Here is a 19,352-nt window from a genome sequence, read left to right on the forward strand (position 1 = left end):
GAAAGTCCAAAACTGGACCCTGGTAGATTTGCTGCCTATAAAAACTACCAAGTAATTTAGGGGTTTTTATATATTTATATAGTTTTCAACCATTCTCTTTGTTCAACATACCTACTGTATCTCCTGTAGGAACAGCAGGTAAAAGTGCCTGTAATACAATACCAGACACTTTTAATTCTTGCCTGCCTGGTTCTCCATTAAACTTCATCTAGATCTTATGCATCGGCAAGCGTAAAAAAATGAGTTTTCACAGAAATCTGATAATCACTTCTTTGAAGAGTTTTCATGTCATGAAAGCTTAAGTCAATGTTTAATTGGGTTTTCTGAAAAGGAAAAATCTGAACCTGTGCAAGACTTAGTATGGTGTGATTGGAAAGAAAAATGTTAAGGTCAACAAAATAACCAAGACAAATTCACCAAAGTAATTGCCATTTTGTATCAAGATCTGCAAAAATGAGAATTGGACAATAAAGAGAACCAATACATGACATCTTTAGGCAGGATTACTCTTACCTGAATCTTAGAACATTTAATGCATGAATTCATAGCAAGGATTTTGGAAGTCTGTATGTGACAGTTCTCCCAGATTATTTTGACCCCTAGAACCTATTCTATACAGCATCCCTAAATAAATGAATAGCTAAGCCATTGTAAAGTGCTACATGCCCAAATAACTTTAAAAAAGTACATGCCTGATAAATCTTTAAAGCTAACCCATTTGTCATGCACTCCTATAACAAGCACACGACCTTCAAAAAAGGAAATCCAGCTTCCAAAATTCAAGTTAGTAAGAAGGAAATGGGCTATTATTAAGATGAGACAAAAGGTCTTACCCATTTGGCTGGGAGATATCTGGTCCCCCAACACAATGACAGTTCAATGTTGTACCATCCCTGCCATGTCCTTGCCCTCTAATGTCAAGACCCTCAGCCACCCTCATCCCCTCCTCCTGACTGTTCTGCAACTGCACCAAAATCTCACCTGAGCAGCTCATCACACCTTGTTCTGCAGCATGGCCAGGTACTGCAAGGCCAACACTACTGCCTTCGTTTTCTGTTTCCCCACTTTGATTAGCATCTCTCTCTGTCCAAATGTTTCCAAGATAATTATTACATCACACTTTTCAAGCAGATATTTAAGCACCTACACAAATAGGATTTGCACAAATGATTTTACAGGTTATGGCTGGGATGCTCCAACCACCCCAACAGGCACAGCTGAAGTGTCCTTGGAAATTAAAGGAGCTGCTCTCCCTTTTCCTTAGAATGTAATGGCAAAGGGTTTTTGGTACTCCTCCAGCTCTTGAAGATTCTGTCAAAGACAAAATCTTGAGCTCCAGAAACTTGAAGCAAATGCAAAATTATCCTAAGACATTTTCACACCTTCCCATAAATTCCAGAACCTTTTCACATAACCCACAATCTACACTAGGCATATGTGTATTAGTACAGGAATGAGACATACAGGTCTGGCACAGCCAAGCTGAGTAAGAATGAAATAGCAGGTATTTCACACTAGTGAGAATTTTAAAAATCTTTCAAAAGATTTTTTCTACCTTTTCAGAAAACACAGTGAGAAAGTTTTAATATATCTTCTCAAAATTAACCAAATTAGACCAATGTTGAGTATTTATAGTATTTATTAAACTTTATGTCCAAAGTCTTTTCTCTCAACCACCCTCTTTTATCTTAAATGTTTTTCATGAGTTGATAAAACTCTGATACTTTCTAAGTGTTACTAGGCTTAGAAGTCTAGCTTAAAAAAGAACACAAATAATTGATGTGTAAAACCTTAGTTTTGACCAGAATTCAAAATCATGTAATCTGTATATACATAAGATGTAGCACTGGCCCAGCTACATCAGTCATGAGAAATAAGATGCAATCACTGATCAAACTTCTCAGAAGAGACAAATTTTATGGGGACATTTCTCTTTTCACTAACAATACACTCTACATGTGATGGATAGACTGTAACAGCAACTGTACAGCCCCTGGTTGCATTTATCTTCAGGCTGACACTACAGTAAACTTCTGTTATCCAGACCCACCAATTGAACAATTTAGAGTTTTCTAAGCCAAAATACTTTAACTAGTGCTGCAATATTCACTTGATCCACCAATAAAAGCCATAGAACAGATATATTTCACTGATATAAATCAGTGCTACAGGATAGTAATTCCTAAGGAAGAATAATTATGCCAACGTGAGAAATCTCAGTGATGCATCTGCATTCAGAGGAATCAAAGAAAGCTTTTTCCTAATATAAATATGCTGTCAAAAGAAAAGTAGAAGTAGTAAAAATGTGCATTTCAATCCAGCGGAAGTAATGTCTCCATTTAACAAGATGCTTCAAGTTTCTCAAGGGAGTTGTTTATTTGTAAGACAAAGCACTACACTTCGTGTTTCTATTATGTCATGTGTCATTTGTCTTTCTCTTAGAAATCTGTGTTGTCAATATCTATTTTATTGTTCAGTAAATTTTCATTACACATGCCATGATGTCTGCATTCTGTTATTTCCCTGCTATACTTGCCACTTTTCATATTTTTTTAACAGTGAAATGGATTTAAATTCACAAAACAACAAAAAAAAAATCTTGTAAGTGGTCACATTGCCTAGGCAGTCTTTTCATCTAAAATCACATTTCTCTTACTCAAGGATAAATAAATTATTTCCAAAACAAATGACATCTAAATCAGACCCACCATTTAGTTTCTTTGGGAAAGGACTCATAGGTTTGGGTTTTTTTAAAGGATGATACAACTTCTCAGCCCAGGGCCTGGCAATGGAAATCAGCCAAAACTCTTAATTTGGAATCACTTACAGACCTTCACCCAAAGCATGGAAATCAATTTACCATATAGGATTTTAATGTATCAGCAGCCATGGGCAGAAGTTATTTCCATCCATTATTAAAAAATCAAACCTCCAAGCCAGCAATGTTATGTGATACATAAAACCACTGCATCAAAAGTCAAAGATGCATTTCTCTTAGGCCTTTAGAACCACTGAGCTCTGAGGTTTGGAGACCTGCTCCTGCACACATCTCACATTGTTTCAGATGGTAGAAACAGTTTGAGTTCCTTTAAACATTGGCCTGCTTTTCGAATCCCTATGGTGACCTTTTTCAAGCTGATGCTGGAAAGTTACAATTGAAAACCAGCTCTGAAACCACATCAGTGCCCCACATCTCTGCTTTGGTCCAGGGAAACCTGGCTTTGAGAGGAAGAGCAGCAGTGGTGTGGGTGCATCTCTCATCTCTCATCCATGGGAATGACATCTGAACCATCTGAAACTCCATAAATGAGAGCTTCACAGAAGCATTAACCTAAAAACCATTCTCCATGTTCCTTTGGGACAATAAAGGGAACCACCTAAACAAAAAAAAAAAAAAAAAAAAAAAAAAAAAAAAAAAAAAAAGGCAAGTTTCTAATTCTGCTCATTCTACTGCTCTCTATATGGTAGAGCAACGTGGACATCTGACACTACTCTAAAACAAAACAGCATCTAATGGTCTTTAGACTAACATTTTTCAATACTATTCAAAAGGTACCTGTCTCACAAAAGCTGACGAGAACCATGCTAAAATGGTTCGTTAGCATAAAATTCTTAGCTAATTACTACTGTTTAGTGTCTTTTGAATCACCTCTTCACCATTCTTTTTTCAAACTCCACCACCCCAAATGATAAAATTCATCAAATCCTTACCGATAGTCTCTTGAGGGGACTCTGTTTTAAAAATAAATAAATACATATATACACATATCCATCTGTAAAACACTGTAGGTCCATTACTTCTGCCAGGGACATTCCTGATTTCCCTGTTATTATTATGTCAAAGTGAAGAGAACTCCATTCAGAGATATTCTGATGAAGACACAGGCATTACAAGAGACAAGAATAAATAATTTCTACCATTTTGAAGAATGTTTCAGATCAGTACACACTTACAAGTGATCAGATTTCAGAATATCATTTATATTCATATAAATACGGCTTTTGTCTTGTTTGATAAATACTTACTGTCTATAAACCAGATGCCTGTAAGAACTGTATTTACCTACATTCTCTCATCCTGTCTGCAAGCCTGCTTATATATAGGACTTCAAAAAACACGTATTTTGTTCCTGTTGAAAAATGTAGTAGCATTAACCTCCCCCACATCTTTGTAATTCTATACAAAACAAACCATGCAGAGCCATAGAGAGGAAAGGAACTGTTCCTCCAGGAAGTGCTTTAATGAAGTAGAAAAAGGCATAAACATCTCTGTATGCCTTGTGTGGAACATGGAAAGTCACACAAGGAAAAAATACAAGGAACTTGTTATGTGTCCTGTCAGAAAATGGCTGCTACATAAAAGCAAAATTTATTGCCCTAAGGGAATTCCCGCATTTTCTTTGCTGTTTTTTCTTTTCCATCTTGCTTTCCTGCTAGAGTTACACCTCCCAGCAAGGCAAGGTGTCAAGAAGCTTCAATGTACAGAGGAATATCATCTGACAACAAAAAACATATCCAGACTGTCAGATTGAGTGTGTGCATTGGAGAAAATTAACTGGGAGAATGTATCTGTCCACAGATTGCAAAATTCTACTTAGAGGCAAATAAATCCTTCTCTCTGATTTAAAACATTTATTCCGTTTTAACTACTCCTTGCTCTTCAGGTGCCTGCTTCAGATGAAGAAAGACACTAAGAATCACAGAAACACATTCTCACTTAAATAGAAGACAGATGCATGTTTGTTTTAAATGATTCACAAGCACTTGGCTGTGCAACAGTGCTGCCTCTCCTGCCAGTTATCACTGGAAATTTATTTTAGGAGATTTTTCAAGTTAGCCAATATAAGGAATGCAATGCTAGTAATAAGATAACAAGAACCATGGGTGAGACAGCTGCACTGGTACCAGGGCAACAGCAAAGGACACTAAAGCTTTTATCACACAGTGCAAGATTAGGAAGGTCTAAAGTACTTTGGTGTGGTCACAAGAGAGACACAGCAGAGTTCATCTTCTCCTGAATAGCACCAGTGCAACAGGACTAACTCCAGCTGAAAGAAAAAGAAGTCAATGAAAGGAATATGCTTGAAACTATTTGACTATAATGATCAAAGTATGATAGAAACAAGACAATGGCAGTTTTGTATGGGAAAAAAAACCCTGTATTTGCTATAGTTCAGGCTTCCTTTTGTGTCAGCACTTTAAGCAACATAGCAAAGGCTGAGACAATTCTGTTAACATTACTGGGAAAGCTACTAAAACTGTATGACTGACAGCCTGAACTGCAAACCAACAATCAATATGCACCATATCCCAATTTTCAGTGTATTTGGCCAAGCTAGAAATGAAGCAAACTAATGAAAAAGTCATTCTTCATGTGAGAGAAGAAAGCACACACCAGCAGTGCCCAATCTTGCCAAGTTTTTAACTCCAAATTCAGAATATTCCTCACTTACTATCGATGCAATTAAAATGCAGCTATTAAGACATCATGAACTTTATTCTTTTCATAAATACTAACTTTTTTGATATGTTATAGGGTAATCTATATTACCACAATTGTTACAAATTAAGGTAGCTGCTGCAAATATTCTTCAAGACAAAATTGTTGTTCAAATGTTCACAGAACAGCCATTAGAACAATTATTTATTCTCATAATCAGACAGAAAATAGTAATTGTAACTAGAGCACCCAGCAACCCAAAATGATTGAATTGTGTTATCAGATATGTGCAATTAACTCTTGCAGCCTTCTAGGGAGATCATCTTTTCCACTTAACTTTACTTGTACTCACTGTAGTGGAAATGATGGCTCCTATTCCTGCTGAATTCTGGAAGTGGTCCAGGTAGCCTGAGTAGAGTTCCATAAGGCTGGATCCCAGCTCAAAGCAAGAGAAACACCTGGCACAGGCAGTGAACACGCAGCATGCTCAGTACAACACTTCTGCAAGAGCAACAGCCAGAGCACCTGTCCCTGGGAACAGGCCCCAGCAATGCCAACTTTTCCTTGGGATCTACCAGGACCTTCCCCACACTTTGCATTCATTGCACATTTTCTCCAGCACAGTGAGCAGTGTAGGACTTCAGCCTGTTCTGCTTTCTTCTGAACGTTTAATCTGACATTTTATGCTTTCCGTTGATATAACAGACCACCTAAGTACAAGAAACACTTGTATTTCTATTCAGTATAATTAATCAAAATTTAGAGGGGGATATAAAAGCTAAATAGAAAAGCAGTGTTAGAAAATACAGTAAAGATACTGCAGCTAAAACCCTGACTAATAATTGGGTAAAACTGACACAACAATCAAATGGAGATACTTTCCATAAGCCAGAAGACAGGTATGTTAAATTTCAAAATGCTAAGATATCATAGTATCTCTATAAAATCCAAGCAGCTAAAACATCATAAAATAAAGCCCCAGTGTCTTTCCATACTAAAAAAAAGGAAGTCAGAGTAACAGTCAAACCTTTAATCAAGAAATAAAGCACATTGTTAGTGGCTTTTCCCCTTTAAGGAAATTCCTGACCAATATCTGCTTACTAGCTTAAAGTAAAATCTGGAAGGTAAGAAAATCCCCCCTGGTAGCCACATGAATGGGCTACTACAGCCACCAAAACATTTTCTCTTAACCACAAACAGATTATGATTTACAGTGTAAAAGATTAAAGACCATTTTATTACTTCTCAGTGCCATTCTGTCCTTACACTGCTGTAATTATGATTGGTCAAGTAGATCTTTAATTTGCACACTTCAAATACTGATTATCTGTATTCTGCAGACATCTACAAATACATACATCAAAGCTGCTGGCTTCCACAGAATGTTAACCAGGGCTCATTGTTCTTACATTCTTTTTAGAGTTGAATCCCGGTGCATTAGGTCTATAAACAGGTCCACTTAGTCATTTTCTTACAAGCTATTCATGTAGAAACTATAATGTTCTGTTCTCCCCAGAAGCTTATAATACATCACATGGATAATTGCATTTGAAAAGATTAAGCATGAAACACAAGAAACACTGATAAAATTCAAAGTACACCTGAGTCATCACAAGAGAAATACCATTATTTCTTAAAGAGCAGGTAGCATGGGGGGGATGAGGGGGACCAGAAAAAAAAGCCCAAAACAATACAAAAAACAATTCAAGTTTCAAAGAGCTTTCTTGTAAGCACTGAGCAAGCATATTAGCCTTTGAATTAAACACACTGACCTGAGACAGAGCATGCCATGAAGTATTAAATACAAACTACAGTAGAATTAGCCTCATATATACCCAACAGGGCATAAATCTTCACTAGTCCCCTAGAACACACAAAACACTCACACAAATAATATATTAAGAGAAGGTTTTCTCCAGCTTCTGCCCTCCTGAAGCTAGAAAGTCTTTCCTAAAAATTACAATAAGTCCAAGTGTGTATCTCTAAGTAGTGACAAACACTAAATCTGTTCAATCAAATGCAATGTAACAGGAGACAGTTTTCCAAAATTGTTACTGAGTTTTGTGTGCACAATTGTTTCATAAGAGCCACTATATTTTGAAGAAATTAGCTCTTTTCCAATCACGTTAACCGTTATCTGTTTTGACACCCATTTAACTGGCAGGGATTCAACCACTCACTAAGTAATTTCATTTACTAGATATTAATAGTTTAAACAGTTTTTCTGTCTCCTATCTGAGCACCTTCAGGATAACTTCCACTGTTTTTCCATTTACACTTCATTTAGAAAAAGTCATGACAAAACACAATGCCACTTCTGAAACTAATAACGAAGTGTCATCTGAAATGGTTCATTAAATTTGCAAAACATGCATTGCATCCTCCCTATTGAGCCAGTATCTATATTAAGGGCAGTAAATCCAATTTAAAACAACTTTTAATCAAACTCAAGCACTGAGGTTCTTGATATGGCAACTGATAGCATTCACAAAATACAAGAGGGCGAGGTGAACCTCTGACTGTCAGACTAGTTCAAAGAATTAATGAGATGTCAAATTAATTTTGGTATAGCAACATGCAATTTTTCCAACTATTACACTGACTCATTTAGTGGAAAACATTGCAGGCAAACATTTCCCAAGTCCAGTTGTCATTGTTATCAGCAGAGACACTCAGACTCAATCATGGCTTCTTGGGAAGTATCCAGAAATCCAACTTCTCTGTGTTATTAACAACCAGTAGGTGCCAGTCCCTACAGAAGGCAGAAATAACCTGATTGACAGATGAGAGACCAGGGCTCCACCTGTTTAGAGGAGACAAGAAGCCATTTGTTTCAAGTATACTCAAGTTCCCCAAACCAGAGGGGTTTGCAGCCTGTGTGACCTATACTTGGTGATTTCCCCAAGCCCCTGGGCAGACCAGCTCTGTCTTAACCCCCTGTGTTCCACCAGCACCGAGCTACAAATATCTTTCTTCAGAACCCAGATATTGCTAAATTGGTTTGTGGTAACTGCCTGCACCCCAGCACTGCCCTCTGTCCTTTTCAGTGTCACACACTGCAATGAGCTCCTGCTTCTCACTTTGGGCAAAGCTGAGGGCCAGGACCTGAGAATGAGGAGAAGACATTGCCAACTCAGGTCACAGGGCTCTTCAAGGGTCAGTGCTCTGCTGCCTACTTAAGCCTTCCTTGTAAGGCTTATCTCCCAGGAAACCCAAATGCATGAGCATCCTACGCTGAAACAGTAAAAGTGCAACAATCATCTGTTTATTGCATTCACTTCCCTGTTATTCACTACGTAAAGACACTGTTCAGTAAGAATTCACAGACTAAAGTAAGCAATGAGATAATGTTAAGGACTTCAGGCTCTTTCAAAAAAATAATAAAAAGAAATGTTTATTTTTGAGATACCTTAATTCCTGTTAAAAAAAAAAAAAATGCCCATTCCTCAGCACCTGGCACAGTTCAATTCTTTTCAGCTCTGGCAGAGCTATTCCTGTTTGGTTTTGTTATTCCCCAAATTATTACAAAAACATCACTTTAGGATCTAGCTATTGGCACTACAGTATTTCAGCTTCCACTCTTGCCTTGTAGCTGAGCACGTTCCATAGTTAATTTAACAGTAGTAGTCAAGCAAAAATGCAACTTGTGTTTTTCCTGAAAAGACATGACACCCTACTTCTGCAACATTTACAGAATCTGCACCAGTCATTCTTATCCCTTCTGTGGAGCTTTTAAACTTTGACTGCATTAACTAATTAATTTGCCATTAACTAGTTTATCTACTGACCAAAGAGAGAGAAACTGACACTGGGAAATGATTTGTTTGGAGGTTAAATTTATGAAAAACACTACAGGAGTGACAGAATTTAATCTCATACTTCTCATGAGAGCATAGAATCACTCACAGCTGCAACAATTTGTGATAAATCCGTGGAGAGATTCTATGATGGGAGTGGAATTAATTTGTGTCACCCCTAAGAGTATATGTGCTCACTCAACAGTACCTGGATTAAACAATATTAAAAACACACAAATTGAGCAAACCAAATGAACCTGTTTTTTGAGCTAGCATGTGATACATGCCCTTCAATATCAAGATACGATGATTTGCATCAATGAAACTCAGAGGATCAGAGGAGGGGCCAGAATGACCAGAACATTCTTCGCAGTCTGTCTTTATCCGGGTGAATGCATTTGAGTAAAGAACCCAGCAAAGCACAAGGGCAGTGAAGAGCCACAGAAAATACTCCACCAAGCACAACCCCCTCCACCCAAATCCAATCACTTCACCACTCTGGAAACCACCACCAACTTACAAGTGCAGCAGAACAGGGACTACTGGGCCTGAACGAAGAGAGCAGCAATGAGACTCCCAAATCCTGTGGCAAAGAAACAGAGAGAAGCATGAGAAGGTGGAAGGATGAGCTGCTCCAACTGCAGGGACTCAGGCTTCTGCAGCAACTTGATTTCTCCATTCAACTCTTTTCTGAACCTTAATACAAGACACACGGAATACATGAGCCTCCCACCAAAGCAAGGCTCTAACTAGCCAAGAAACTGGGCTGTTTTGAATGGAGGATGGAACAAACACAGCCTGGAAGGCTCTTTGTTATTAGTTCTTAATAACCAAGTACTGAGGACAGAACTTGTCACCCCATTGAGATGCAGGTACCCAATGCCTGCAGCCCAAAGCAAGAGCTGTTTCTGCACTTTATACACAGAAAATTCAAATGCCTTCAGTTTAAATTCTGAAAGAACCAGTGACAATGTGGTTGTGGCAGCAAAGTTTCCAGCATGCACTGTACAGTTGTGCCCAGATGCCAAGGTAAGTACTCACATTTAGCAGGCCATCTGTAAAAGGGAGATAAATAATATTTTGTCCTGCTTTGGGTATTATTGGCAAGGTATCTTCCACCTGTGAGCAGGAAGTTGCACTGCACCTTATGACAAGAGCCACATTCGCTAGGTGGTAGTGTCAAACAAATAATAGTCATGATAATAACTAAAAGGAACTATCAAGACAAATCAATATAAAAAGAAATTACAATGCTTATGTAAAACATTATTGTCTATTCATTGAAAAATTACAAACCACAGAATACAACTGATCTAGCAACACAGCCAAATTGTTATTGATTTGCATTAAGAATTTTTCCCTACTTGACATTTCTAGAATTTTTATATAATTGTATATTAAGGCTCATAGTGAAGACGAGATCTATTATAAATTCCACACATCTGCTGAGATACGCCATTCTGAAATTAACTGTCTTGAAACTTATATTTAGAGCACATGAAAGTAATTCAATTTCCCAATATTAACTCTTCTTACATCAATACCAGAATTTAAGATAGGTTGCATTCTTGTTCATATTGTAGAACAAAACCAAGAGTCTCTTTTATGTAGGGCCACAAGAAATAAGTAATTTTTGGAAAGTTTTTCAGAGAACAGATTCAGCTGAGAAGGCTAACATCTAAGTGGCTGAATAACTGACTTACACTCTAAATAAATGTAGGATGTCATCAAAACTTTTGAAGTTCAAGTCATGAAAATGTGATGATTAAATCTAAGTTTTTATTGTCATTAATGTAATTCTCCTTTTTTCATATAAGCAATTTAAGGCTGCGTTAATAAGATTTGAGCAGACTTGTAACATTCAAAATAGACCATTGACCTCAGGGATAGCTATTCAGCCCCAGAGGTGCAGCAATGATCAATTCAAGATGCAGGCCAGCAGCTCTGAAAATGATAACTCTTTGTACAGACCGAGTATGCAAACATGTAAACCAGCCTGGAGGGAAATTTACAGTAATGAGGAGATTCTGGAGAGTGCTAGACTCCATTATGATGGAGGTATCAAACACTAAAAAGTCTGTTTCAAACAAAATTCATTATCTTTATTTCAAAAATAAAGTTATTTTCTCCCATGCTGCTGTAATTTCCTTTTGAAATTAAAATCTGATGTGATACCAAATGATATCTGACTATCTGACAGAATTTGAGAGATACATTTCACATGCTACTTGTCTCACTGAGCTTTACATGAGCCATCCTCAAAACTCAACAGTGATCTAGTGATACCGAAATGAACACCACAAGTATTATTTTTTGTGAGGGAATTTAACACTTAAGCTTCACAAAACAGCAAGCTACTTCCTGATTACTTTAAGTCCTTATCACTAAACAAATTTATCATGTCTTTTGTCCTCCATTGTTAATCTCATACTTCCACACAAGGAATTAATCAGAGAGCAACAAGCCAGTGCCTCTGATATCTGATATCATTAATGACATTTCTTTATTAACAAGAAAAAAGACTATTTATCAAAGCTCCAGCTTCAGGTTTTACAAGCACCTGACAGAACAACTGTGGGTCCAGCTCCAGAAACAGAACCACACAAAAGGCTCAGAAAAGCATTTCTTTTGATCACTGCCTGATAATCTTCATGCTCATCTGGACACTTTTAGACTCGTACGACCATTTAGCTTGGCCATCTATTTGCCCTACAATATCTCACCTGCTGTAGAACATTCACCTGCAGCCCCCTGACCAAGAAAACACTCAGTGAGAAGAGGACCCAACACACCCCAAACAGCAGAGAGGACAAAGGCCTGGTGCAGACAGGCCACAGCTTGGCAAGGGAGAAAAATTAAATTATCATCACAGAACAGACAACAAACTGGATCAAAGCAAACAATGAGGCATTCTGGGGATGGCAAAGCACAGAATTTCTAAAGGAAAACATTGCAGTGGGCTTTGCTAAGAATGTTGGGGCTTGTTTTATTAAAATCATCAGTATCTTTGCTTAGACAGGCCTTTTTTCCAAACTGCTTTTAACATAAAAATCAAATCATAAAAGATCACAAAATTATTATTTCTTATAGCCCTCTCTGCAAACTACCTGAAGTTAAAGCACAGAAAGAATTAAATATCATATGCTGTAAAGTTCTTTTGATTTTTATCTGATATTTCACTTGATACTGAAGGAGAAAATTGTGTGCTGCTTTGCAGATGCTCCTAAACTAAATTTCCTTGTTCAAATTAGAAACTTTGACATTTAAAATGAATTTTAATGGGGTAATAAACTCAGGATATTTCATAACTCCATCCAAGATATGAGGCATCTCTGACCTACTGACAGCTTAGACTGAATGAAAGTCATCATTAAACACTCATGAGGCAGCACACCAACAGACACTTTGGAGTGAGTTATTTGAGTGGTAATGACAAATATTTAAAAAAAAAAAAAAAAAAAAAAAAAAAAAGCAGCTCAGTCTCTTGTTAGAACTATATTGTGATATTGTAATTCCTAAACTCAGTAGAGTTATATGAGACGTGTTATAAATTGGTCCAAAGCAATCAGTAATTCTGATTTCTGTGTGCAAACTGGTGATTAGGAACACTTACAAAATCCTCCTAGAAATCAGGCCAATGTATAAAAGAGAAACAGACTTCTTATAAATTGTACAGAAAAAGGAAAGAAAATACTAAAAGTTCTTATTACAAAAAATTAAAAAGTTCCATTTCTAAAATGTATGGAACTGCTATAAGTCAAGTACAAGGGAGGTGTCCATGCATACTATACACCAGTGCAGCCTGGTTTTATTAGCACTGAAAAAAAAAAGTATTATAATCAATTGTTCCATAGGCAACTGCCAGCCCTGTTGCTTAGCACAGGAAAATCTATCCCTTCATCCCCGTTCCAACATAAATATAAAGTTGCTTCAGGTCCAGTAATGGAGGAAGATTCCTGAAACTGCAAAATCTCACAAGTTCACACTGATAAAATGAGACAGGTTGCTAGAGATTTACTTGGTTGAGAAACTGAATTAATTTGCTGCTTTATCAAAACTGGATTTAAGCAAACAGTCACAATAGTTTTAATGGAGCACTATAGCTTTATAACAAATTCAGTGTTCTTTATGCAGTAAGATGGTGCAACAGTACCATAAAAAAAAAAAAAAAAGGAAAAAAAAAGAGGATTAAGGGAGTGAAAATGTTCCAAGAGAAAAGACCTTCATTAATACCACAAGTCTCCATTACAAAAATGTTCAAAGCAACTGTACACCAAGTAAATCAATCTGATCTGTACCTTGCCCAGAATATCTATCAGTTTGCCATTCCTATTGCCATGCTTCAAGAGGAGACATGCTCTCAGTGCACAAAACACATCACATTTGATGAGACCTTTTAAAGGTCAGGATTTTATTTAAGAAAGTGATTCAGTGCTGGTTACTGAGTTACTGCTCAAATGTAGAACTGATTGACTCCTGTATGCCATAATCCCTATGATGAAAGCAAATATGGGAACTACTTGCACCTGACTTTCTGTGGAAAAGATATAACATACAGTGAATTAACTACAGTCAGAAAAAGCCTGGGATAACACAAGAAATAAAATACACAGTTCTGCAGGTATCAATAATGCAGTTATCACAAAAATTGTGTTACAAAATTAGCTCTTAAAAACTGAGTTCCAAAACATAACTTGGTAAAGGATTAAGCAAATCAATGGTCTGCAAAGCATTTCTGGATGTTTGCTCTGTGGGTGACCACAAAAGGGAATGTGTTCCCTAAATGCAGAGTTTTTGACTGAAGTTCAAGCTGTGCATGTTTTCCAACAAATCCCATTTCATAGAGGTTTAAGATAAAAGTCAGACTCTAAAATAACTGAATTCCACACTAAGTATCAAGAGAGGAACTTAAAGCCCTTCCTGAGGCTTGAGAACCAGGTAACCCCAGTGGGCCATGACATGATTTGTGCTTTGACTGTCTGTTAGCAGGAACTTTCCTCACTTCCACCTCAAACAGAGGATGGGACAAGTTTGGAACAGTGAAACTTACAAACAACCAGAAAATAAACCACCATTAGGAAATGAATTACTACAATCCACTGGCCAGTTGCAGATCAGGAATGACCCTACAGTTCTTCCCCTCAACACACAAACAAAAATATATCTTCCACATGGCAAGGCAGGAATCATTTGGTCAAAAGTTGTACCTAAAATACCTGCATTAGCATCAATCATGCACCAACTTCTAACTCCCTTAATTAAATCTGCTTATTCATTTTACAACAGAGCAACAGATTCTGATGAAGCAGCAGCAGCCAGGACTCTTGAATTAAATTTTTTTTCGTACATATTGAAATCTGCATGTTCCCAAATTATTTTTCAAGATAGAAGAGAGAGAGTCAGGTAAATAGGGAAATACTCACAAGTGTAAAAATACAAACATGCACACAACTTGTGTGAGAAAGGGAGAAGCCACACCAGTAACAGTGAGGAATTCAGACTGCATCACACAAAAAAATTTAACAGACAAGCCTGAAAGTAAATGTAAAATATCTAAAAATTTTTAAATTACTAAAATAGGCATATTACAATCTATGTAAGTAAAAACATCACAAAGGATTAGATCCAGAAATCAGAACATTTTTCAGTTGGAATCAAATACTCGCATAAGCTTAGGTTGTAATTAAGCACCTTCTGGCAAACCAGCAAATATCCAGCAGAGAAATATAAGGAGACATGATACTCATTTTGAAGGCAATATCAGAAAGAAATCTGGAACACAGCATAGATGCTGGTGCATTAACATGAATACCAGTTCAGAGACTCAAAACCTTTATCAAACTTCACATCAGCTAAATAAAATGAGTTTTTAATGAAAACTTATTTCTCAATTTTGCATATTTTAATTGAGTATAAACATTCCTAAGGTATCAGAAGTGATAACACTGCAGTGTAGCTGTTTCTTCATCATTTGACCAAAAAGTAGAGTATTAAAAGCAGCACATATTGAAATGAAGAGTATCTAAAAATAACGTTAATAAGTTTTTTGACAGATGCCCTCATTGCTTGTGTAACATGAAAGTTGAGTTTTAAGCAAATGACATGAATTTTAAGAGCCAAGGAGCAGCAGCAATGCTGCCCCATTCCCATTTCCCTGAACATCAATAATGACACAAAGGCCAGAATATTGGAACTACACTTGGGGAAAGTGTTTCAAAATAAACAGGATGATTTGATTTACAAATTAGGATTATAATATGCTTAGAAAACCAAAACAAATGGGGATGCATTCTTGAAATGAAGAAAAAGGGAAAGCTTTAAAATAAAAAATCTGTATACTTTGTTAAGAAAACAAAATTTGTATTCATTGATATTGAAGTGGGAAAACAACCATTAAAGATATGACCCCTGATACTTGTTCCTGCCCAGTTTAACTACCTTTTTAGTGGGTATTTAATTGAAAACTGAACCAAGAACAAGACAAAAAATAGCATTACATACACATGCAGCATAAATCTACAATATCTGTCTTTTGTTTTGGCTTATCTAACCAGATCAGTGATTTCAAGCTTCACATTCTGATTTATTATCATCAAAAAATATCTGAATTTGAAGAACTGAGAAATAAGCTAAATTAAATGCTTTTATAAACCATGTCTATGGATAAAATCTAATTTCCAGATTTTCATAATTAACTTTTTTTTTTTCCTAGCACTGCCTTTACTGTTTCTGGAAAAGGCTCTATTAAAAATTCCTTCAATTTAGGAAATTCTCATTTTGGCTAAATCATGCTTTTGTGGTGCCATATTATTATTAATATTATTATTATTTATTAGCAGGAGCAGTCTGATCAGGCTGGGGATTCTAAAGCTTTTATAAATGCTACAATTTGATTTTTTTTCCCAGTAAGCACTAAATATCAAAAATTGCACCTTTACTCAGCTAAGCTAAATTACCTGTTTATTACTCATGACAGCAAAATCATTTCATAAAGTATTAGGCAAACTTGACAGAAAAAGCCAACATAAAAAATAAAGAACTAGAGACCTTTTGTAGTCTCAAATCATTAATTTGACATGCACAAGGTTGAAAAATTTGGTTAGAAAAAAGACACAGATAAATTTATAAGTTAGGAGCGGAAGTTTGCGTTAAATTTTTTATTGAAGAAATTAGACTTTTATGGCCAACCTATGCAATATTCTGTAAATCAGCAGTAGACCCTGGCACAAAGACCATAATGGCAGGGGATTTCACAGCCCCATCCTGCTAATTGAAAGGACCCGACCTCACCAGGGTCATGCACTGTAAGTCAAAACAGCCACACTGCAAATTATCACTGCTCTGCAGCCACCACTGTCTGCTACCTGTAAAGCGAATGTAACTAAGCATGCTACACTCTGGTGATTAAGAATTAATATTTCCCAGTCTACGTGGATTTCAGAAGCTTTAGAAACAGAAAAACTTATGGTAAGTCAGTTTTTGCCTACAATTCAAAGTTATTCAGAAAATTAATACATTGTTCCACGTATTGTGAATATTAATATTCAGGTTAGACCTGGAAATCTCTGGGAGGTGACAAATGAGAAGTTTGCAAGCAGGGATGCATTTATACCCAAACTTCCTTGTGCAATTTACCTTTACTTATAGAAACCGTAACAGTGCAGTCAATAAAACAACTTCAGCTAAAAACCTGACCCATGCAACAACGAGTAAGAAAATAAACCATTACATATGTAATATTTTACTTCAACGTGAAATTTTAAGACAATCACCAAGATTTCTTCTACATTCTTGAAAAAAAAAAACAGTATTCCATATATAAGCAATGTATGTGACTGCTGGGAGTAAACTTTCAGTTCCCTGTAGGTACTTTTCCTCTGATAAAGTTACATTCAGCACATGTATATACTGAAACTTCTACATTGCTGTTCTTGGCATGTAATTAGGGGCAAAGGAAAATATGCAGGACTAGAATCTTAAGTGTTGGTTTAATAACCTTTATACAGCTCATTTCTGAATGATTTTCTTCCTCTCTGGAGAGGCTTCTAATGTCAAACACTGGTATTAAGGTGAGTCGTGATTACTGAGGAGGCACAGAGAAGACACATGACAAAATTATTAATTATGGGGAGGGAAGGAGGCAGGGTATTCTTTTTACTCCATAAACGTCCTTGTGAAACAGAACATTTAATACTGAAGTCAAATACAGTTTCAGTAGTCAATAACCACTAAAGTCTTACTGCTGTCAATAACAGCTGGGGATTAAAATGCCATTTAAAAACTTGCAAATGTGATTTTTAGAAGGCATTGGACATTTCTGAAAAGGCAAAAAGATTTACATTTTTTCAACTACAATAACAGAAATTGGGCAATTATTCAACATCTAAGATATCTATGCTATCTATCACTATCTAAGATAGTGAGCTAAACAGCTTTAATACAGTAATTTAAAATATGTTCTTTCATAGTGCTGGTAGTTATTGTTCATTTTGCAGATTCCTTCCTTTCACACCAAATGAGAAGAATTGTACCAAGGCCAACAGGAGAGGTGGTCAGTATTTTCTGCTAAACTGAAATCTAACACTTCATATTCTAACACCAAAAGGTTTATCTATAAATAATACCTTAAAGCAACAGGAGGGGTGAAGTTTGGGGTTGGTTGTTTGGGTTTGGGGTCTTTTTTTGAGGGAAAGGGAAAAAGAAAAAAAAAAGAATTGTGATTTCACTCTAATTCACTTTATCTTTACTAAATTATCAGAGTTATGGAAACTTAAGGCTATTTGTTTACGCTTTTTATTTCGTATTTTACTTGCACCATTTTGTAATTTATTATTACAAAATAAGCCTAAAATAACTCATCTGTGAATGTAGTCTTGCAGGTGATGTTAAATTATTATGCAGTACCTTGCAGTGATGACAATATGCCAAGTAATCAAAAGCTAAAATCAACAGTGACAGCTAAAGAACATTAAGCTCATAAGCACTATCCAGGCTAAAGCCATTGAAATAATTTTCTTCCTCTGAGAGCTCTTAGACACTGAGCAGTCTAGATTCATGTTTAAAATCCCAATGGAACCTTAGTACAAAAAAAAGGAGTATATTTTAAATAAAGACCACTGCAAAAATTCTAATGCTTCTTTCATTCCAGAACAACTGCTACAAGCATGCTCACCTGCTTTAAGCCAATTCCAACAAAACGATTTCTAAGTTGAAAGACTCTGAAAGTGTTGAAAACTCTTCCTCCTGCTCCCTTCTCCACCCCTTCTCCCCAAGATTAGGAAACCATGACAGGCATTTCAGTGGGATCTCAGCTATGTACCACTGTAAGTAAATGTAACCTATTCAAAGTAAACTTCTGTGGAGCGGGACAATTCCACAGGAGAAGTAGAACTTGAAAAGTAAATTAAAATACCTTTGGGTTTTTCCTCTGGAATTCCTGGTGGTTTGCACACTTGGAGCAATAGAATTTCTAGATATAACTCAAAAAAAGTAAGATGAACAAGCAATAACTATGAACATCAAGTGTAAGAGTACTGTGTTTATAAGTGCAAGCTGCACACAACAACTGAGAGGGAAAGCCTTTTACAAAACAGCAACATAGCCACAATTCTTCATCACATTTTTGCTTTATTACAGCAAAATTTATTCCCCAAAATTTGGGGATTATTTTCTTCTCCCATTCTATCACCTGTCCAGAAGAAAACAGAATATTATATTAGAGAAATGGATTAAATGCATTAAGAGATATAATTGAAATTACAAACATAACTGAAATTACATTAGTTTAAATCAACTGAGAATCAGTTACATTTTATTGCAATATATGCCACAGAAACGTGTATTTGGAAAACAGCATGGCTCTTTATAAAACAGCACTCTACTGCACAAACTCCATCCCAGTTTGTCTCCTATTTTTCCCTCTTAAGGGGTTATGAATCCTTACATAGAGACTGGCACAGCAGGGCTAGAGACAGAAACATGAATTGCCCCCAGACTCCAAGTCATGGTCTCTTGCCTGCTGTTCTTCAGCACACCTTCACAGCTTCAGACACATTCCTGTTCCCTTCCTGGCAAAACTGGCCACTGCACTCACCCAGCTTTAGCAGCCCCCCAAG

General features: G+C 36.5%; 1 protein-coding gene across 2 annotated transcripts in view; it reads right to left on the minus strand.

The window, feature by feature from the left end:
* Nucleotides 1–19,352, minus strand: part of FHIT (fragile histidine triad diadenosine triphosphatase) — a 548,140-nt gene that overhangs the window by 468,437 nt on the left and 60,351 nt on the right. For both annotated transcript variants that reach the window (XM_083869433.1, XM_083869434.1), the window contains exon 2: nucleotides 9,758–9,820. The gene's annotated coding sequence lies outside the window, so the exon portion shown is untranslated. The remainder of the gene's footprint in view (nucleotides 1–9,757; nucleotides 9,821–19,352) is intronic.

The sequence above is a fragment of the Zosterops lateralis genome, assembly GCF_965231275.1.
Source record: "Zosterops lateralis genome assembly, chromosome: 11".
In the NCBI taxonomy this organism is placed as follows: domain Eukaryota; kingdom Metazoa; phylum Chordata; class Aves; order Passeriformes; family Zosteropidae; genus Zosterops; species Zosterops lateralis.